Source organism: Cuculus canorus, chromosome 6, assembly GCF_017976375.1.
Source record: "Cuculus canorus isolate bCucCan1 chromosome 6, bCucCan1.pri, whole genome shotgun sequence".
In the NCBI taxonomy this organism is placed as follows: Eukaryota; Metazoa; Chordata; class Aves; order Cuculiformes; family Cuculidae; genus Cuculus; species Cuculus canorus.
The window spans coordinates 24405589-24429117 of NC_071406.1; positions in this window are offsets into that span (position 1 = coordinate 24405589).

The following is a 23529-nucleotide window of genomic DNA, read 5'->3' on the forward strand; positions in this document are numbered from 1 at the left end:
GAAGGGAAAATTGCCCGTATCCTGCATTTCAGTCTAAAAATTTCACGTGGGTATGTTCAATATCATTTCAAACTAAACCCCACCAACTCTTGACTGCTTAGTGACAGCTTCCACTATCAAAGCAGTCGGTAGTTGAGAACCCAGATCTTTCTTTCAAACCTCCTTTTCTGCATTAGTGCAGCTTCTGGAAAAACTGGAAGAGAATTTGTTGTGGGTTTTTTCTTAGTTTGGAGAGAATATTGTGATACACACTACTTTAGAGAAAACCACTCTCTAAAGCGAGCAATGCCTTGGTGATGGGGAAATCCTGTGTGAAAAGTGAAGTATCTTAATCCAGAGCAATTAACCTTGCCTTTTACTTCCTGCTATTTACAGGGCACCATTCACGAGTAAAGATTTCAACCTAGCTTCTGTGGTTTCAGCAGTTCTGCTACCACCAGACTGAACTACAGGAGTAATTTACTGAATGGATTTCCAAACCCACCTATGCACAGGCATTAGTTTATACGCAGTCTGAAAAAGTGCAAATGGGCATGTATTCCTCCTCCTTCAAGGTGAGAGTGGCTATTAGCCAACTTGTAACCAAATTTTAGTAATTGCTTTGAAACAGCATTTAATTAAACCATGTTTATTCTGTTGTGGCAAGGTTTCTGTGAGGCAGAGCAAGCACTGGTGGCAGTACAACCCTTCAAATGCTTTATAACTTCAGAGGATTATAAAAACTCGCTGAGGTAGCCATATGCATTAACCCACTTTGAATGTCTCATCTACAAAGTATACTCAAATGCTGTGGAAGTGGTTCGGCAAAAGATACTGATCTGTTGCAAACAAAGTTTGTGAAAATCCACCTGAGCCACTGAGGCTGCACTTAAGGATACAGAGACAGGCAAATTACATGGAGTTTTTGATACTGAAGTGAGAGGACAAGCAGCAACTGAGCTCTGGAAGCCAAACTGAATAGTTTCTGAGAGCTTAACCACTCCTCGTTCCTTGTGTGTGACTTTGATAACTTAATTATTAAACCAAAATTTAAATGGAAAAAGGCATTCTTGACTTCCTTGACTGAGGAGGCTTTGCCACAGGGCTGGCTGGTAGTTCAGGCTGCATCTCATTCTGTGCAATATCTCAACATAAAATTAAAAGGAAAATCTTGGCTTTGCTATCAGTGTTGAAAATAGCTATTAAAATCCTAGACAAAGGACATACCTTGTGCTTTATAAATAAAAAAAAACAATTATGCTTTCTTTAAATGACACTGCCAGTGTGACTAAGTGTTACAGAGCAGACTGAGATGAGCGCTGAAGACCAGAGCTTGTAAGCCATGCTTTAACGCTGGGAAGCCCCAATCCTACAAAGGCCACTGGTGCTGATTGCTCTGAAGTGCTGTGCACAGTTCAAGAAAAAGAATGAGTAGTTGAAACAAGACCAGCAATAAAATCAGTTAAGAATGAAAACCCAAAACCAACCCAAACCCAGTAACCTTTATAGCAAGGGAGTTGAGCAAGTCAAATGCCAGACCTTATCCAAGGCCAAGGACAGAGGACTTTCTGTTAGTCCAGGCGGCCCTTTGGTAGATGAGGCTGTGCAAGTGGAGCCTGTGAGAATTTTGCTCTTGGGTTGTGTGTTTTTTTTCTAGAAGATTTTGCATGACTGAAGTACAACTGCTGAATCAGAGGCAGGAATCTGGCCAAGAAGGCCTATGGCCTGTTTCATGTAGGCAGGACAGTGTGGATAATTATTTTCTTTCCTAGCTGTTCAAGCTCAAAAGTCCCAAGCTCCCAGAGGCTATTTTGGGTGAAGAAACAGCTGGAACTTCTTCGATTTCCCAAAGTTAAGACAAAAATTAGATTTCTAACAGAAAGAACATCAGGAGCAGCTGCAACGTGGCTTAACATATATCCTCCGAATATGTCCTACCAGGAACTGCAGGAGTCACTCAACCAAAACAGTACACAGAGTCATAAACCCACTGATAACTACAAGTGAACAGACGTTATGGAGTCTGAACAATGTATGAATCACTTGCCCATGGCGGTTTGCTTCTTGCAGTCTTTATGTTCCACAAATTAACAGCTTTATACGAAGATGCTCAATTAAAGCGAAATGCTGGTTGGAAGGTAGCAGATGCTTTCCTTGCCTTCTGGAGCTAAAACAATTGGGAAAGTCCTGGTGAAAACAGGCCTGCTCCTCCATTCCCAAGATGCTTCTTTGGGGTTGTGGAAGGAACTAATCTTGCTCAGGACAGTTACCTGCTCTTGCCCTTGCTGGAAGCTGGTGTCTGCTCCTATCACAAATGCATGATGCCAATTCCAGATGTTGTGAAGGTCTCGTTTGCCTGACCAGCACAGCGTTGCTGGCATAGCTGCACAGTGGATCCTGTGTATCCCACACCACTGCATGTACAGCACAGAAAATGGAGCAACCATCCGGCTCCACCACACACTGTGGCAAAACAGCTTATGATTCAAAAGTGGACAGGGTTTCAGCCACTGACTAATTAATAGTGTTGGATCATTTCCAGTTTACAGCCCTTCCTGAGCCCTTGGTTTTTGTGCCTCTCTGAAGAAAGCGCTCCTTGAATGGACGGTCTCTGATACTACATTTTATGTTGTGATGAGATTTCAGGACGGACATTATGTGAAGGAGCTGCAGTGGTAACAACTTTTGCTATGATCTATCACTCTCCACATATCAGTTAGTAAAAATTATAGTACTGATTGGTGTTAATGAGATATTAGTCTGCTATTTTTTCTGCCTTTTATTTTGTTTTCCTTCCTTCTCCCCAAGGAAAGAAAAATTACCTGGCAATCTCCTGCTTCTCAAATGTACTTAAAGCTCAGCGTTGTGGAAAAAAAGAGCCTAACGCAGCTCTACACAGGAGAATGCTGCTGAGCTGCACTTAATGATGCCTCTTAGGATCAGCTGTGCTGCTAGAAAACGCTTCATTTCCTGTGGCTTTCTTTCTTTACAGGGAGCGCAGCTCCAATGACTCTCACAACAATTAGCACCCACTTGTTCTGCAGGTTTGAAGTTTTTTGCATTAGTCAGGTTGAGAAATTCATGGTATTAATCATGACTGAAGTTGTTATTTATCACCTGCTGGGTGAGAAATAATAATTTTGGCACTACTGGGGCAGCAGGCCAGAAGTACCAAATTAAGTAAAACATCTAAACACTAGCAAGGATCATTTCTCTGATTAATGAATTGTTACAAAGAAAAAGTGCTACTCGTTATCTGATCTTAGGATAAAAGGAGTTGGAAGTAGAAAGTATTAGCAAAGTCAGGCTATACCCTGATGTACTTTGAAACTTTCCTGGCTGATCTCTGTTGCTGTCATTCACTAACTGCTAACACACACTTGTCTGTGTCACAGGTTTGCAATACTTGGCTCCCACCCCCATCACCAACTCTGTAAAAAGTAGCATTTGGCCCGGAGCTCAAGGCCTATTGTGTAATTGTCTTGAAAGGAACATTGAAATTACTTTAGCCTTCTAGGGCTTGTCTAGGCTGGGAAGGTTTGCCATTGGAACAGTTACCAGCTTGGCAAAACACCACTGTGTGAAAGTGCAGGAAACAAAAGCAGTGACATGAGGAGAATTAAGTTTACACCCAGGTAACTATATCCATACTGAGGCCATAAGTCATCTACAGGATTAAAAGACCCCACAGATTCCAGATGCTTAATCAGAAGTACTTCACATGTATTCACAGAAAGGGTTGACCTACACAGAAGTGATTACACTGAAATGAGATCTATGTGTGCTCTTACAACCCTAAGCCACTAAGTCCAATCACGTCCTCTCCCTGCAAGACCATTGCAGGGAGCTGAGGACCTGACTCTGTAGTAATGTCCACAGAAATGCCATTTTCTGGGTTCATAAATGAGATGTAAGAACTGACTGTTAGCCTTGAATATGGTTGAAGAACTCAGCCCTAGAGAGGAGTGTCACCAGAAACTTTGGGTACAATTTGGTTTGCTTGTTGAGGCTTACAAGAAAAAAGAAAAATAGTTAGAATTTTAGAGACTCCTCTTGGCTCTAACTATTCAGTTGCCAGAAGGAAGGCATAGGCTTTTTCCGTAGAGAGCATCAAAAACTCCCATCTATCATTGCAGACTTTAAATTTGGTACTAGTTGAGGTGAAGAACTTCCTACTGTTGACACAGATGAACCACTCCTGCTGGCACCTGTGGCAGCCAAAGTAATTCCTGTCTGCTAAGCCAGTGTGCCCAGAGGCTAACTTGAAATAGTGAGCTGGCATGACGGGTCAACATGAACTCATATATCTCCTAGTTGGCTTAATGTTGACAGTAACCCAGTTTGTCAATAAAGACATTTTTGTAAGCAAGTTTTATGTCACCTAAATGATCTGTCATGTAGGGTTTTTTTTTTAATACTAAAAGATAATTCTGCCTTTAAGAAGAAAATTGGAAATCTTGAAGACATAGGGCATGATGGTCACCTTCCCTGCAAGCAGTGCTCAAATCATCAGTTTTCCAAGGTTTGTGACTTCATTTCAGCGACAAAGACTTGAATCAAGAATGAAAACAATGATCATTCCTAGAAAATAAAAGCAGCAGCAAAGGACTTGTTGCAAACAGAAGCCCATCTTCCTAGTCTAAGCAGTCAGCCATCAGAGGGTATCTGAATGAACCTTGTTGCAGGTACCATCTGGAGGAACCTGTGCAGCTTAGCCATGAGATATCCTATACAGCTGGAAAGAACACCAGCTATAACTCAGCTGGTCTGGTCAAACTGTGGCATGACCCACTCCCCAGAGCATCTTCCTCTTCTTTTCTTCTCTCAGTGTGAATTTACACTCTCTATAACTTCTTCTTACCAAAGATTGTCAGTAGCAAATGACCTCCTTAGTCATACATCTCAGGTTGCCTCTATCATCCTCTCATGGCTGGTGATATCTCTGTCTCTCCTTTTAGCTACAAAATACAGTTTTGGCATGGTTTCTTGACTTTGGAGCTATCTGTTGCTGGTCACACCATTCTCTCACTGCTGAGATCAACAGTTTTGCCACTAATGCACAGGGTTGTTGCCTGAGATTAACTTGTGAATGTCATCCTTCATCTCTCAGGTGTTATCACTTGGACTGTTAGATTAAGAGCTGCCCCCTGCCTTTTCTTGTCAAGACAATAAAACCTTTCCTTTATGTCCACTGCTGTTTCTATTGTGATTCCTGTAAATTTCTCTTTAAAATTTCTTTGCTGTTTCTGTTCTGCTCCTTCCCTCAGAAGTGCAGAGCATCTTGATCTATGATGCCTCCTAGCCAAGAAGTATCTAGCTGAGATTGCTGACTATCTCCATGATCTCTTTCATTTGTAGCTTTAAGTCCACGTTGTAGCATGTTTAAGGAACCATTTGATGAAGATCAGTAGCTTGGAGGCATTATGGGAAGGGTACATTTTTATCTACTAAAATAAACTTCTCTCCAGCATATTTTGTTGTAGGTTGTTATGTCTTGTGAAAGGCAGGAAGGTTTCTGCCTATGTGTGTAATGATCACAGACCGGACTGTGACTTGCGTATCACATGCAAGTGTGAGTGCAAAGATCTTGCTGTTAGGCCAAAGCACACTTGTGGCAAAGCCTAAAAGCACTGCTGTGGAAAACACTACCCATCATCTGATGGAAATGCTTTTGACTCTTGGAGATCTGTTTCTACAGAGGCGCTTTCATTTGGTTCATTGCATCTTCCTGGGGCCCTTCCTGCTTCCCCTTCTCCTCGACATCCTTTCATGATCCCCCTGCCGTTGCTGCTGCTTGAGGATCTTCCTCCACTGGGAAAAAACAGGGGTTCACCCTTAGGAAAGGTTTTCACACCTTTGGACTGCATTCTTCTTTCTGCTTTAAAAGAGATTCCTTGTGCCAGTAAAATCATCTTAGCACAAACAGAGGAACCAGCATGCTTTCTAGGATTTGTTTAGGCAGAGAGTTCTGTCTTCGAACCTATCAGGTTCTGCTCTATATCTCTACAGTGGGTCCAAATGCTACTGCCACAGGAAGCACCTCGTGTTTCCATAAACTATGATGCCTAAAATCTCACTACAGTGAACTGGAGCCACCTCTTGCACTGAAGACAACAGAAGTTGTTTGATGCATCCCATTTGAAACATCACTGATTTGCAATCAAACGAGTGATTTCTAGCCAAAGATTACAAAATACTTGGCAAACTTGACCGAGTGAGTCAGTCAGACAAAAACCTGCCTGACAGAAGAGCAAGTTAAACCACAGCAGTTGCAAGTAATTTGTCCCAAATGTGAGCAGTGCAAAATCTAGAGCAGGAGACTGAAGGCTGGTTTCTCAGCTCCACGCTCCAACCAACCACCACAATGCATTCTTTGCTGCTTTTTAAACCACAACAGCCTCTGAAAATAACCCTTCAAAGGCATTTCTTGGTAGTAATAAATGAACGATCAGAACCTAAACAAAGAACCCAGCAGTTGAGATGATGCAACACAACAAACATAAATGACTAAGATTGCCTTGTCCTCTGCTTATTTCCAAAAGGATAATCTCCAGGTCATTTATAAAGCCTTCCCCCTCTCCTTTACAGTCCCTTGGGAGTCACCTAGGAGACAGTACCACTTTCCTCTGCTTCCCCATCTTTAAAATATATTCATTTCAGTTTTCAAATTGCTATTTTGTCGTGCTAAATCTCTCCCCACACTAATTTCTCCAGGTCAGAATCTGACCCTGATTTGAACAAAATCTGGAGTCAAATATTCACACCGGAATGCTTTTGCCTCGCTGCATGTCAGATGCCATCTCCCTGCAAATGTTTCACACACCTTGGAGTGCAGCTTGTGGAACTGATGAGGTGAAGAGCACTGCAGAGCAGCTCTGTGCTGGTAATCACAGGACTGAAGAAACACATACATCATCTGCCACATAGGTTGGCATTTCAAGTAAAAAAACCTTCACAATGTGTAAGATGTTGGACAAATGATGGCCATATGCATGTTTGTCTCTGTGCAGACGTCTTTGCATTCTCAGCTAGGAAAAAGCTGAGGTAAGCTTTTTTTTGCAGACAGTTTAATATTAGTGACACAGTTTATGTCCTTTGCAAAAACAATAATGGAGGATAAGGTGACATAAATTATTTGCAAATCGTTTGACATATGCAGGGCATTGTCCTTGCAATAATCACCATCAGTCTGTCAGTTTAAGATATGAACCGTGCCACTGCCATTTTATATCATTGTGTTAAGCTTTCACATGTTGTAATTTTACAGATTTGTTCTTTGCAGAAGACTGCAACACAAATCAAATTGTATTATGTTTAGTCATATGCTGTGTGGAGCACCTCCCTGCAATTAGGGGCAGGAGGAGATGAGGTGCAAACAAACAGTCCCAGATAAGAGGCAGCTCCTCAAAAGTTAGAATATTTCCTAGATACCGTTACTCAACTTTTGTGGTCATTATTCAAGGCAAGAGGAATTATTTAAATTCATGCTAAGATCAGTTGCTGACTGCATGAACAAAGTGAGCACTGGGAAAGCACCATACTGACAGATCAATTTTAAACACTCCTGTCTCTTTTGTTTCTTTTGTTTGTAATGGTCAGGCAGAACATTTGATTCTTATGAATAACGTGGGTTTTTCTAAAGTAAATATACTGATTTCTTTTCAGCTCACAAAACACCCCTTCAAGACCCAGTAGGTGCCTGTAGTATTAACTCTGCCCTCCACAGACGTTCAGAATGGTTGTGGAATAGCAATGAACTCAGCATTGTCTCTTTTATTCCAGGCAAATTAATTCCTTGGTATAGTTTAAAAAAGACCTAAAGATGACCACTTATTTTCAGCCTTTTTTTTTTTTGTCTTTAAATTTGAACCACAGATTGCTGTGGAAATCATTCACGAGTGTATTCTAAGTGTATTCATTGCCAGATACTATACATTAACTGTCTGACAAACATATTAGTTATGTAAGTGTGTCTTAATTGGTAAAGGAGTCAGGAAACACTGTAATTTACATTCTAGAGTACCACATTTCAGTGACTTTTTACTATATTTTGAATAGAGAAACATGATTTGTTTTCCCCTGGGAAAGTTCCCGTATACAGTTGTCAGCAGAATAGAATCTTTCTGCTTCCAGTGAGCCCTTAAACTGGAAAGATTTATTGCACTTACACCCTTGAAAGAGCATATCTTTTTCTTTGAAGGCAGCCATTATCACCATCCCATTTTATATCTTTTCTGATAAGTGCAAGCAGTAAAGCAGATAAACTCCTTGCATACCAATTAAAGACACATGCACACTAAGACAGTGTATACTATCAGAGATGCTCAGAGTAATATTCTTTGTAGCACAGTAGATATACCCAAGGAGGTTTGACTTCTACTATTCTCAGCTTTACGTCTCTGACATTTCTAAAAACATGGAGGAAATTCATGAATTCTCACTCAAGACTCTATTGTCTAATCTTGCCCCAGTGCTCATGAATTATGGAAAATGACAGATCAGCTGATGACGTACAAGGAGCTATTTTAAAACTACCCGTTTAACAAACTCAGGCTGTGAAAAGCTCACCACTGCATCTCATGCAGTCAGCTGACAAAATATTGGTCTCTTGCTAATTGATACCTTAGACTTGTGAGGCCTTTCTGCCTCAAATCCAAGATGCTGTGATCACTTCTGTGCACAATAGCCATGAAACCCAGACCCCTGAACTGGAAGAAGCTTCTTTTCCTCTTCTCAGACAGGATGCTGAAGTGCTGTCCTCTTTGCAACCTGCCTTGGTTATTTCCATTTAGAGATCTCCACAGAAAAAGTGAGTGCTCAGTGACGCTCTAAGGTTCTTACACACGATCTCCTCCACCTACCTGTGTAACTGCTTCTTCTTCTTCTAGTCCTTTTCCTAGGCAGAAAAAAGGCCTTTGCTCATCCTGAATGGTGAGACCAAGAGGATTTGTATGAGAAGGCCCTCCCAGCTGAGGCTGTAGCACTGATGAGGCTGTAACGATCAACAGCCATATTAGCAGCTGCCTGACCAAGGGCTCTCATCTGATCTATAATGTTTGACCGGACAGTGAGAGGCCACACTGTCTATGAAGCCTTCAGCTAGGACATCTCACCCTCCTGCTCTTCATCCGATTAGCATAAAAGTCCAGTGTTGTAGGAGCCACTCTGCTGTGTTTCTTTCCAACTAATTAAAAGCTCTCAAGCATTACCACAGGCAGATGATGTTACTAATGCCGGCCTGCTTGAAGGAGGTGTTTGGGCAGCCGCATCCTGGTCAAATAGCCATCCAGTGAGGGGCTGCTGTGGTCCTGTCACACAATCAGGGCCACTGCAAGCCCTGGGCTGCTCCCCAACAGCCATATGCCCAAGGAGCCCCAGATGCTCAGCTCCTTTTTCCTTCCATGCTCCAATTTAAAATGAATTACTATATTAACTCTTGACAATATTGTTGGGTGGGAAATTACCTATCTGCAGTACTATTTGTAAACTTATTTTTACCTTTCCAAGAATCTCACCCGGGGTTTTCCCTGAAGGACGTCGTTTGAGCACATCAATGATTTCCTTGCGCACGATGGCCGAGATTCCAGTTTTCTGTCAGGGTTCTCTTTAAATAAGAAACTATAGAAAGCAATACATCTTGTTCAAAACATCTGAAAGAGCTGAAAATATGGAAAGCTCTTTCCATATAATAATAATAAGTAATTAATAGAAATAGAAGAAACAATCTTTCATGTAGGTGGCCATAATAATATTCTGGAGTTTACTTTATCTTTTTGTCAAATGAAGCACCAGGGAATTTGCCTGCAGCAGTCAGAGTAGATTCAGAGTCCCTGCTTTGATTTGCAATATGGGGTTTATTCCTGTGTAAACATACAACTCAGAATACACAATCAAAGGGGGTAGTTTTAAAACTGATAAGTTAGGCTTTAATACACAGAGGAATTCTGCTATACTTTTATACCCAGTTTACAAGTCAATTTTCCAAATTAAGAAGCCCCCTTTTCACTTTATATAGGAATTGCAAAGGTGGGACAATCTGCTGTTGCACAAAACCTGATAGGTCCCTTTCTTCCATGTTGAACCTCTGAGAGCAGATGGAATAAGGGGTTTCTACCCTTCCTCTCCAGAGAAATCGTCTTCCAGAAAATCAGACAAACCCCAAATCCTTTAAATAGCTCTGTATTCGTTATATTTAGTGACAATTACATGAGCCTTCCTGACTGCAAATATGATTCATTACTCTGCAGCAGAATACCTCTAATAAACTATGCATTGAATTGACCCAAAATAGCTGCAGAAGAAGAGTTGTTCCTGAACTACTCCATGAATAGATTTTTTTAATTGATTAGAGGCATATATAAAACCAACAGATTATCCTGCCATGTAATTATTTAGCACTACTCCTAAATCTTTATGTAAACTAAACTTCAAATGCAAACAAAAATAAGCAATGGTTCATAAGGATTTTTTAGGAACAATTTGCCTGGAAATTGCCAGGAGGTTCTAAGCCCTATTTTAAATCAAATAATTTGCATTTAATGTTTAGTCACCCTTTACCTCCACTATTACCATTAGTATTCAAGGTTGGTTGTTTTTTTTTTTTTAGTGGGAGGAGAAAAAGAGAAATATGAAAGTAAAATTTTCTTCTCTGGAGTAGAAATCGAGTGTTTCCAACTCTGCTAGACCTGAGCTCCCCCTCCAACAACTTAATCTCTCTCAGAACAACACCTCCAGGGCTGCAAGCGCATCTTTAAGAGGATGGTGCTGCCCTGCTATTGATTTTGATGCCCAGACAGTGCGGAGCATCAGGGTTTCATCACACACACAAAGTAGGAAGCCTACAAATGATCTCAAAAGATTATCACGCATGCACTCCCCTATGAAGTGCGGAGCCCTACCCGATGAAGACAGCCCTGTTTAGCCTGTGTGCTATCATCATCCTCCAAGGAAGGGACTGCTCACAGGCCTGCATGGAACATCTTCAGGTCATCCTCAGCGTTCAAAGCAGACATCAGCACTGCTGTGTGCCACGCAGGCTCCGGCTTGCTGACACAGAGCTCCTCAGCACAGCCCTGTCCTAAATGCAGGGGGCACAGGCTGCAGGGGGGGTGCAGGCTGAAGGGGGTGGGCATCTGCCCAGCTCTCCCGAGTGCCCCTGCCAAAGCCATTTTTGACATAGCCAGGTCCCCGCTTTAGCTCCCAGGGCAGGCAGAAAGTAAAGACTAGGGGAAAACTGGAGTCTCACCCCTTCCCTTTCACTGATGCCAACTTTGGTTTATCTGTGAACTTCAGAGAGGCCAAAATTCCATCTGTATTGTTCAGAATTTCTGCAGGCAAGACAGCCAGGTACACTCAAGGGGAATCCCAACCCTATCAGCTTTCAAAGGAAGCCACATAAATACTCACCTCTAAATAGATGATACTAAACACGTGTGCAGTAATCTTCTTCCAGCTCCTTTTTTATTCCTTTTCATAGCAGTTGCTCAGCATAACCTCGCAGACAACAGCTGCTGTCAAAGAGGAAGGCTGGGAAGCCTGAGCTGTGCTCAAAACAAAATTATCCAGGTGGGTCCTCTCAGCTCAGCTTTAAAATTTTTATTATTTTTTCAGCTTCCTGTCCAAGTGTGGTGCCTGCTCCCTTGATTAGAGCAACGGCAGTTTAAACCAAACCTCACACCACACAACAGCTGAAGCTACTGCTGAAAAATCTCACTGATGAGGTCTCAGAGTAATCCCAGTGTCCCATCTTACTGTGCATCTCTCTGTTCTAGCTTGCAAAATGGCATTCTACAATGCTGGTATGTAATCTAAAAAACATTGTAAGTAATAATTAAACGTTAAATCAGATTAATTCCAGGCTTGTTTGCCCTTGATAATAATACTACTAATTCTCTAGAGATGAATATAAGACAATAGTGTGAAAACAAAGCACAAATCAAGTCCACGAAATGCAAAGAAAATATTCCCAATATTAATTTTGTAATATGGCGTATTTGTTTTGTAATATGGTGGTGACATAAAATATGCAGCAGCAACAAACAGAGGAAAGTTGATGGACTGCCAAAGCTGTTTCTCTTTAAAATGCAGATTGCTCTGGAGCAGTTAAGCTCAGCTCTGAAACAAGGCTGCCTACGTAAGCATTTTTAAAGGGCTCTTTCAAGGCTGACGTGCCACTTAAGGCTATGACATGGGATCAAAATTAAAGCTTAGGAATCACATGAAAACCCAGCCAGGCGGTGTGCAACAGCCTCAGAGGAGGACTACAAGAGCTGTACTTTGTGTAGGCTGTTCTCATGCTTGCCGTCTTCCTATCAAAGGTGCTCTGTTCATAGACAGCAACCTGTTGATGCCGGGCAGCGGGGTCCCTGTGATATATGGTCGTTGGCAAAATGAGCTGGTCTGTGGGTTATCACTGGCTCTAATTAAAGGAAGACACAGCCTACCAAGTCGGGGTCCCTTTCATTGGAGCTCAGAGGACAGCAGTCTCCACAAGAGCTGCTTAGGAGGACAGATTCATTTGACTGATTGCATGATGTCCGAATTAATGGTGAGGAAAAGAGCTATTATTGTGCCTGCACTGGTAGGCTGCTTCAGGGAGCTATTGCTGCGCTATCTGCTTGAGTGTGGAAGCAAAAGCGATGCTCTCCTCAACACACAACCAGCAAGGCAGGAGCCTGCCTGATTTGACAAGTCTTTCTTGGATCAATTTTACAAGGCTGAGTGTCCGATACATAATGAATGTTCAATAAGCTCAAATACAAATACTTTGCAAAGAGCAGGCTGTTAGTCAAACCAACACTGCTCTAACTTTTTTTTTTTTTATTGACAACACGGGTGGTGGAGACAAAGCCAAGCAAGGCACAAGATAAACCACAGCTCCAAGCAACTTTTGCTCCTGGTCTTCCTTGCATCTTCTGGATTCTGAAGCTGGAAAAAAGCTCACTAATTAAATCTTTGTAGCTAAGCTAGAGCTGATGGGAAGAAAGGGATGGGGATAATTCCTATCAAACAGCAATAACCCAGCATGTGTTTGACAGGTGGGAAACCATGGTTCAAGTCCTTTGAGTTAAGGGCACTTTTTTTGGGGTGGCTTAATTCTTAGGAAAATACTATCATGCTATTCTTGGTGCGTGTAAGAAATTCGGCTTCTCTCAGGCTCTCAGTAACCTTATGAAACTGGAGCAAGTTCCAGAGCTAAAATTAAATCACAAGCTGTAGCAAGCTTGTGGACTGGAACAAACTTGCAAGCAACAACCTGTTTCCAACATCACATTTGAATGTAATGCTTATATTTCCAAGCACTTCAAGATCACAACAGACTTCTAGCTAAACGGAATTAACTCCAGACTAGAATCTGCTCTACATAGCTCTCATCATCTCTTGCCAGCTGATGTGAGCCAGGTGATGTTTGTATTGCCTATAATACAAACAAGACTTGTCAGTCTCACTCAAGTGCAGTGTCTGGGTTTGCTTCTGTAGCAAACTTTTCACTAGTAAGTAAAGGTCTTAAGAAGGACAAAACTAAGGCACAAAAATGACAAGCCAGCCTGGTGCCTGGTTTCCCATTTTCTCCTTCTCTTTGGGAGACAATAGACAATTTGAATATAAATAAATTACAAACCTCCATTGAGCCACTTGGCAGCAACCTCCTTGGGCCTTTGGCTCGAGTTGAGCACATTGCTGAATACCAGCATTGCTGAGTTGCCCCTGGAGGTGGTGTGGCACAGGAGCACGTCATCCAGGGACTCTGTCAAATCTTTATCCTTGGAGATGTATACAAAGCCATAGCTGGCCGGCTCTGGAGATGGGAGTAGCCTTGATCTGACAGGAGGTTGGACTAGACACCCCAGTGGTCACCTCCCGCCAGCAGCTCTGAGGCTGTGACTCTCTGCTGGTCCTTCTTTGCTTCAGCTATCTGGAAATTTAGAAGGCAAAATTCTTGGTCGTGCATCTCTTAAGAAATTCTCCCTAGGGTATACACGTGCTTCCATGTTTCCCCAGGAAGAAACATGGCTACTTAGCCAACAAAACAAAACTCTCATTGTGATCTTATCTGCAGTCATTTAACTATTTAAACCAGTAGATCATACAAAGAAAAAGGAAAGATTTAATTGTGTGGCTCAATTCTATTGAATATATCTGTGAGGTGGCATTTCTGGTTATTTGTGAGTGGAAAAGCACTTAATTACTAATTTTTTTCTCACTTACAGTCATCACAGGCTTAGGAGTCAGCGATTTGTATGGCCAAAACTATTAGGTTCTCTGTCCAAATGTGTAACGTGCAGAGAATCCCAGCCACTGAACATCCTCTCAAGCCCATAGGATACATCTTGCTGTTACGGATCATTGCAATTTCAGAAATGGTACTTGTGTATATATCTTTAAAGTAATTGCTTTGTTTATATTTAAAGGAATGCGAGTAAACTTCACTGAGGTAATCCTTTGATTTCCATTCATATTGTCAAAACATTCAAAGTGCACTTTAAAAAAATTCCCTTTAATTTCCATGGAAGTTGCTTACACACTTAAGATTAAGCACATGCTATAGTGCTCTGCTCTGCTACTTGAAGAGGATGCATATACACAAATTTAAGTACTATTTATACAGGATTAAGCTCTACACATGTTCCTCAGTTTTGAGAATAAAAATTCCCAAATTATTGTACCAAATAAATTTCTTTGTTAAATTAAATTTTCTAAATGATTTTCTAAATTTCTAAATAATTTACAGCTTGTATAAAAAGCAGCTGCACCACAGGGTCTGGGCCCTGTGGCCACTGTGCAGGAGATGCTCGCTTGCACCCTGAAGATGATGTTTTGGCCAAGACAGAGGTGCCATGAATGACTAATGGAGTGGCATCTACTGAGATTGTATTAGTCAAGACTACTGAATCTCTAAGCTCATACAAATAGAATTTCTTTACTGGTTTACTGTGGAGGTATTTTTTTACCATGCTTTTGTTGGAAGCTTTGCTGAATGCGGTAGATTTTTTCACATGAATAAGGACAGCCAGAGCAGCAGAATACCGTAAGTACCCTGACATCTTTTCTGTGACAATGCATGGAAAAGTTTTTCAACATCTGTTTGATGTTTTTTCTAACAGGAACAAACCAACCTATTTTTCTCTCAACTTGTTGTCAGAAATGGTTAAACATATTTATTTGATTAAGAAAATAATTTTGAGCCACAGCAAATCTTAGCTGTTCTGATTAAGATTTTAGAGAACAATAAACAATTAAAACCACAGTCTTATAATCACAAATGTGAGGTTGTTTTTACCATGCCAACACCTACATGAGAAAAGTGGAAACAAGACCATGTATTTTTCTGCGTATTACAAACAGTATTAAAATGCACTAATTTCTCTAAGTTAATTTCTGAAATGTCCCTTCTTTATGAACTTCCTAAAAGAACCCAGACTTACTTAACAAATAAGTTTTTATCGCCTTTACTGAGACTGACTGAACACTCCTGAGATTCACGAGCTAAAGTTTTTCAAATCATGTTAAAGATAGTAAGTGTGTACATTCATGTTTGTACACTGACTCAGTCAATGTATGAGGAGATCATACTTCTGTAATAAACTGGAAGAGCAAAAAGAAAACACAATGAACAATACTTCAGAACAAAGTGGTAAATAGGGAAGAATAAATGTAATGTGCCACAAAAGGTACTCTCCTATTATTCACTCAGTGCTGATTCACTTTCATTAAATGGTAAAGTCAGTTTTGATATAACTGCTCAACAGCAATGTGCTATTTCAGCTAAATGCTATTTAAACAGTAATCTCTTATTATAAAATGAACTTTTATATTGGAATATTTGAATTTTACATTATTGTAAGTGCATATTCATTTGGCTCTTCCATGAACACAAATGCTTTCCTAGCAAGCAGAGACACCATGTTACAGTGAAGAAACATTTAATACTATTTATTTGCAGCATTCTTTTTAGTGGCTTCTGAAAAAAAAAATACATATTTAAACCATCAGCATTAGGACATGGAATTTATTTTCTCTGTGCCAATTTAAAAGAATTTTTTTCCTTTTTTGTATGTCATGGCTCCAGGGCTGTTCATAGCAGGGCTCTGTAGAGTCAGAAACAAATCATCGTTTGCAGTCAGCGTATTCAGAAGTCTTATTCCTATTAACTTGCTTAAGAAAAAGAGAGCTACATTTTGATCATCCTCCTCTTTCAGCTGGTGCTCCAAGACCATCTGAGACTCCCTACAATCATTATATACTTCCTGATTTAGGCTGTTAATTTTTGTAATGAGCTGATGCTGACCCTCCTTTCACTCCCAGACATCCTTAGTACATGCTCTCCTGGCTACAAAAAAAAACTTGTGCATTCTTTCGGGCAGTCTGGGGCTGATTTATTCAGTGCACCTGCGTGAGGCTTGAGGGAACATACTGCATCGCCTTCCAGGTGCACGCATTCCCTCTCAGACTTCTTGGTCATGACCCTGTCTCCTTCTCTCTCAGCCCTACACTGCATACGTGAAATGTTTCTCAGGTAAATGTGTCCAAAGGGTGTTGGTTAAGCAGTGGGGCTAAGACGCATGTGCTGGGTCTGGTGAAATCTGCTACCATTTGCGTCGGCTGTCCTCCCCTTGGCGTGCTCTCCTGGCCTGGGCACTATGCAGAGATGGGGTGAAAGTGCCTTAAGACTTTCACAGCACATCAGAAGACAGATATTGTGATTCATCTTCAGGCAGGAGGTATGAAAGTGGCAGTTTTGGGGAGAAGCAAGAATATGGCAGTTGTTATGGTTCCCTGAAACGAAAGCTGCTCTTTCCATGATACTTTCAAAAAAGTAGAAGGGTAGCCTTGAAAATATTCCGAGTCCAGCATCTAGCTCTTAGTCTAATCTTTCATACCATCATTAGGACATTTGTCCATTTGGATGAGCCAGAGAAGGAAGTCCCCTTGAGTTACACAGCGAGCCAGATAAAATGAGAGACCAATGGTCTCCCCTCAGGGACAGCACTTCAGTTAATGCATGTATCCACAAGATCATTGCTCCAACAAAGGAAGGCAGCAGATGTGTTTGAGGATTAATCATATCAATGTTTTCTCCACAAGGTTATGCATGCTTCAGGCACTGTTCTTTCCTCCAACTCTTTAAAAAAGGAAACACTTCTTTCCTAGGATTCAGAGGTCAAGTATGGTCCCCTTTTGACACCTCAAATCCTTTCAGTTTGCCTGGTGCTGCTAAACTAAATGGTAGTGTGAAGTAATTTATTTGGGATCAGGGTTAAAGTGATAATGAGAACACCCCATTTCCCTGAAGCTCAGCAGAACCAAGAGCAGAATCTTCAGCTGAGAGAAAGGAAAACAGAAATCCTCAGCACATACTGGAGCCAAGAAGCATATGGAGCCATTTTAGTCCACAGTTGTATAGCTTCTTCTCAGGTTTCAATGAAGTAAATCTGAAGAGCAGCTTGAATCCTAATATATGCGCAGGATGTCCATGCATTCAGGATCACTATAAAAGTAGGCTAATTGGAACCCTTCTCCAGCAAGGTGCTGAGAGCCTTCACCTCCACTCGGAGTTAAGAGGACTGGCATGTTTACCACCTTGAAGGATTGGGCTTCTAAATGTACGTACTGCTGATAGCACATTTACTGGGATGATTGATTTGACAAGGGTAGCGATGTATGGCCATTAAATTGTTTGCAGATTTGACCTATCTGTCCATAATAAGAAATAATACCTGAAATGCCATAACTCTGTCAAACATTTCAAAGGAATACTTGTTTAAAGATCGAATGCATTATGTAATCTCATAATGTCAGATTAGGACATAAAACTATGGTACATGACACAGAGCAGCATTACACGACATACTGTGTCAGAAATTTTATAAACAATTTCTCATGGACCTCTCACATGTTATCAGTTTGAGCAGTGACTATGATGCATGTCAAACTTCTTCTGGCAGCTGGAGACAGAATGACATGGCAAAAAAGAGACTGGAAATATCATCCAGGGGCTCCTGAAAAAGATTTGTTCCACAGCAAAGCAGCATAGACCTGCATATTTTTTCCTGGTGTGAGGGAACCTATGGGGAGAATGGGAAAAGAGAAAGAAGAGCAGAATGATTAAAATCAAGGGAAATAACATAGCCAAGTCCTGTGTGTCATTAAACTGAACCACTGTTCTCAGCTAACAGCCTCAAAATAATCAATAACAAAGTAAATGTGAAAATCTGTTACCCACAGCCAGCATAAGGGCTTAGACTTACCAATGCTAATGCCAACAATTTCATAAGCGTAATTTTTCTCCATATGGTTTTATTTTTATTATATGTTATTTGCCTGAGTATTAGACTTCTTAGGCAAGATAGATATCTTTTACCTTGGAAGGATCCATCTGATTTCTTTTAAGTATAAAGCACTTCGGAATTTTGGGAAACAGAAAAGCAAAATAAATTCCCACAAATTAAATCTAGAATCAAGATAGGAATAAAAAAGCAGAGCTGAGAGGAGAAGAGGAAATAAACCAGCAATGAAATAAACAGTGATCATTTTTTATGAGACGCATAATAAAGAAAAATTATTTTAACTTTCCTTAAGTGACAACTAGTGGAAAAATAGGAAGCAGCTAAAAAAGTAGCATTAAGCATGCTAAGCTGGAGTTGCCTTTTCTGTGATTTTCCTTTTATGTTTAATCTTCATCATTTTTATGACCTTATTCAAATCAAAGTATGTATAAATGTATACATGTATATAAAAGTGTATATAAATGTCATGTGCAGCATTTTTGTGCATTGAAATTTAATCAAGCATAAGCACATTGTGAGACCCTTCAGCAACATCTGACTTGGCCAATGCAGAATAACAGCCCACAAATCAGTGCTGTGACTGCAAAGGTCGTGATTTTCACTCCCCTGTCCCACGTCCACCAGCCTGCACCACTGGCAACAGGAGAGGGGTTAAAAAGAAGCTGAAACCAAGGGGAGGGGGGCTACAGCTCCCACTCAGGTCCTGTTTTCCCTCAACGAAGCAGTGTGCGGTGAAGGTACTGCAGTCCTACGAAAGATCTTAGGAACTGAGAGTTGAGGCCTCTCAAAGCAGCACTAATGCTCTCTGGGATCTGCCATTCCTTCCTGGAGGAGCCCGGAGTGCAGCAGGGAAGCAGCATCCCAGACGCTGCCCCTCCGGCCTTATTGTGATGCTGTGCATTGGGGAAAGGGTGACAGAAGAAGGATGCCAAGATATGGGGACCAGCTGAGCAGGCTCTGGGTTTTTGTCTTGCCTGCCTTGGCACAGCAAGCGCCACGCCGGTCCTGCACCCCGGGAGCCAGAGTTTTAGACAGAAATGCACAAGTGCTGCTCTGCTTGGCACAGCAGATTTGTAGGAGCCCGTTTGCTCTGTGAGCCGTGTGGACACGTGCAGCGTGGGTGTACATCACGCACGGTGAGTGGAGGAGCTGGGAGCTCTCTGCTTCTCTGCTCTCAGCACAAGTTTTGCCCTTTGGCTCTGCTGCCCCAGCAGGATGCTGAGCCTGCACCCTCGCTCTCTGCACAGGTAGCATCTTACAGGCTGAACTTTGCTTCTGCCTCAGGACAAACCGCAGACAGCTTCTCCTGAGATGGCAAGCAGGCTACAAGCCTGGGACCTGCACTGCTTACAAGGGACAGGTACTCCCCTCCACCTTCCTCCATCCGTGTGGCGCAGCAGGGCTGTCAGGAAGCTGGGAATGAACTATGTTGAGCAGCATTAGCCTTGATAGCAATGCCTGTGGGATGTAACACCCACCAGAAAGGATGGTGCTCGCTGATGACTCCCCATGGATGGCTGTTCCCTGAAACCTGTCAGTTAGCCAGCACCTCCGCATTAGTGGATGCTAACTGGGTCAGTATTACTTTGCATTAGATGTAATAATGCCTTACTCCCTCCTTTTTCTTACTAATAAGTAGCTGCTTCCTTACATCCCTTCTGGTCAGCCCTGCCTGTCAAATGACACGTCTGTCAAAATACACATTATTCAACAACAGACCTGTTGCCAGCTCTGCGTGGCTGGGGGATGGGTTCATGTATCATATCACTCTTCCCTTCCATACATCTCAATTTCCTGCTTTCTGCATGATTAATGCACATTTGCTTCCCTCTACATAATGTAGACAGCAAAGAATGAATTATGCTGCTTCATTACATTAACTGGTAACATGTTCTTCCACACCTATATAGGCTAATCACTGCTTTCTTGGGTGTTATGTTTGTAAATGAACTAGATAGAAAGAGTAAATACAGAATAATGGCATGTTACGCTCCTCTAATGTAACAGAAACCAATGAGGAAGACAAGAAGGTGTTTTCCTACTATTGAGTTAGTTTATTTTCATAATTTTAAAGTCATCACTGACCTCGTAACTCCTACATTTGATCTTTGATGTTGGGTTCCGTAGTTTTTACCAAATGCAAGGAACAGAACATAAACCTTTTCTGCAGTTGATAGAAAATGGATACAAGTAAACTGAAAATAATACATTAGAAACCTAGAATATAGGATATTGTTCACAAACTGAGTGGTTAATCTCTGCCTGAACGTAATACTAAATAAAACAAGCCAATATTGGCACTCAGACAAACTCCAGTATTGCATCTGGAATAGCAATATTATGCAGACTTGAACATATTAGAAGCTTGAAAACAGAGAGCAACAGCAGATGCTATAAAATACACAGAATCAATCCTGCTTGGACATTTATTGCATTAATACTATTTTCAATTTATTTAGCAGCAAAGTGCTTTTATTACTGACTACTGACTATGTATGAGTAAGAATGTGTGTGGGTGCTGTACACACAAACATGTGCATGTTAGCTGCTCTGCCTGGCATAAACAATCCCTAAGAGGGCGGCAATAAAATGTTTTAACACCACATAGCAGCATCATACAATATGCCATGAAGACGCAACGCAAGAGAATACTGATGCCACAGATCCAGTTACAGTTTAGATACAGGGGATAAAAACATTATTAACCAAACAGAAATTGATTAGAAAATTAGCACTATCAGCTTATCCTTGAGAAATGCCATGGGATATTTAAGCAGAAGGAAGAAACCAGCTGTTGGTTGTTGTTTGCCTTTTTTCCCCTTTTACTTCAAAGAGCCTCCGGAACCTTATGTAGAAAGAAAATCAATTAAATAAAAACGGACAATGATGAAGAAGTCAAGAGAGCAATTTTAAAATCAATACACTGCTTCAAAAGAACCTCACAAGGTGGTTGCAGAATATAGAACAGAAGCCTGACATACCGAGCAGACACAATGTTAAGAACCAAAGGAAGATTCCACAGTACTTTCATATTTATCAGAAAGTATGGCACTGAAAGATTTGCAGTAACATGAGATTGTGCTATTATAAGCGCATCAAACCAATCCTCTGTTGCCTATCCTGACTCCTAGAGGACAGCTAGTGAAGTTTCAGACATGAGGCCATGTCTTTCAAGTGGTCAGTGTTTGGGTTTGAAGAAAGCAAAACTGCAAGAGTCGGCCAAGAATGGGCTTTTGTAGTAGCAAATATCAGCACGAATATCACCAAATTCTGCTCTAAGTGCAAAACATAATTCTTCAATTTTCAAATAAACACATGCCAGAGACTTAAAAAAAGAGCAGCAATTAAACAATACAACTCTTCCAAAGCAAAACGTTCCATTATGCATGCAATTTTCTCCCCAGAGAGAGGACTGAAGTGAAAATAAACCACATGTGAACCATCAGTTATGTTGTTTGATGCACTTTTGAGTGGTTTTCAGATAGCATGTTAAGGACAATACAAGAGTTTATATGGACTAGCAGAGAAATAAGGAAAAAATGAAAACAAACAAATGAACTTGACCTTAATTCTTGCTTACAAGGTGATGTGGGTAACTTTATGAAATCATCAAAGGTTAAAGTCACCCAAATAATAAAGAATGGTGACTGAACTATTTCTTGGGAGGCATAATTGAAAAAAACACTGAATTGAAAAATACACTCAGCTGTGTTTCAGTGTTGCATCTAAAATTGCAAGCCGTAAAACTCAGACCAGAAAATTTCCTGTCCTCTTTTGCTGTGTCAAAATTAAAGCAGAATTAAATAGACTCAAGTAGTCAAACAGAACATTGAGTTGAGAAATCCTTAGTCATATTCACCTTTCACTTCAAAACCATTTCTTTTTTATTGCAACTCTGTGATTCTGAAACACAGTTCAAAAAGGTGACTTTAAAGAAATTCCACGTTTTTGCATGCAAAACACTGTGTAGTGACACACCATGATGAACATGAGGAGTGCTAATGCAGCTCAGAGCAACTGGCAATTCTGTCAACACAGCACTGAAAACTTTGATGTCATTTGGTATTTGTGGTGAGCCTCAGATATTTCTCTTGCAGCAGAACATTTGTTGTCTTCTTCCTATGGAATTTCTGAGCTGGAATCAGGGTCAGATATATCGTATTCTATTTCTTCCCTTTCACAAGGTTTTCTTTTTTGAATTCTTCAGTATCAAATGTTTACATCTGAACTTGGATATTTGGAAGTCCTACTTCTCCCTGAAAATAAACTTGTTGACTTTTCTTGCAGCTGTTATTATTTGCAGGTTTCTCATCCATGTTCATGTTGATGAAAGAAAACAAAATTCTCATGTGTCCCTTCAACTACTACAGTATTTTAATTAATTTCAGTCACAAAACCAGTTGTAATAAGATTTTTTCTTAAATTCTTATTTTTCTGTAAGGTCTGCTTATAGATCATTAGCAGACCTTTAATACAGTCACTATGCTTTTAGAAGTCGACACCATCAACATCAACTACTTTTCTATAGGAACTGGCCAAAATCTATAGCCATAGCAGAGAGAGCATCAGCAATACTGTATCTCCAGCCCTCCTGTGGTAATATCCTAGGATTCTCAGAGATTACCATAATAAAGGCAGTGACTGAAGGACAAATCCATTTTCTGTCACTGCTGTCCTGAGACTGAGGACTGTGCCGGTTGCCTCCAGACCAGGAAAAGCTAGTAAAAGAACATAAACTGGAAAACTGGAATAAAAGGTGTCTGTGAGATGCCTACCTTGTGTTCAGAGGAGTTACATGCTACCGGGTAGCATCAATAAGTGTGTTACATTGGCAGTGTCATTACTAGGAAAACTTCAGTAGATATTTGACTTCCTCTATAGCAACTGCCCACTGAATGGTGACTTACTGCTGCTGCTGCTCACGAGCACACAGGGCTCGTGGTCGCAGGCGGTGCTGCCGCCCTGCACACTGCTCCTTCTTTCATTCTCCACAGAGATCCACACTGCTTCCTATGTGGACAGAGTAAAGGATAATCAAGCAGCTAATTTGTCATATATTGCCTGTTTTGAATAAAAACCTAGCAGCACCGGGCTATGCCGTATAAGGTCCCAAGTGAGTACCTGCAAAGATTGTCTCTGCTTTGAACAGTTAACAGTCTGGAAAACGCGGTCTGGCAGTGCTGGAGATCAAGCAAAATACAAAACTTACAGAACCTGCTGGGCTGTGACTTATTTCCACACATCAGCTCTGCCTTCTAACCCA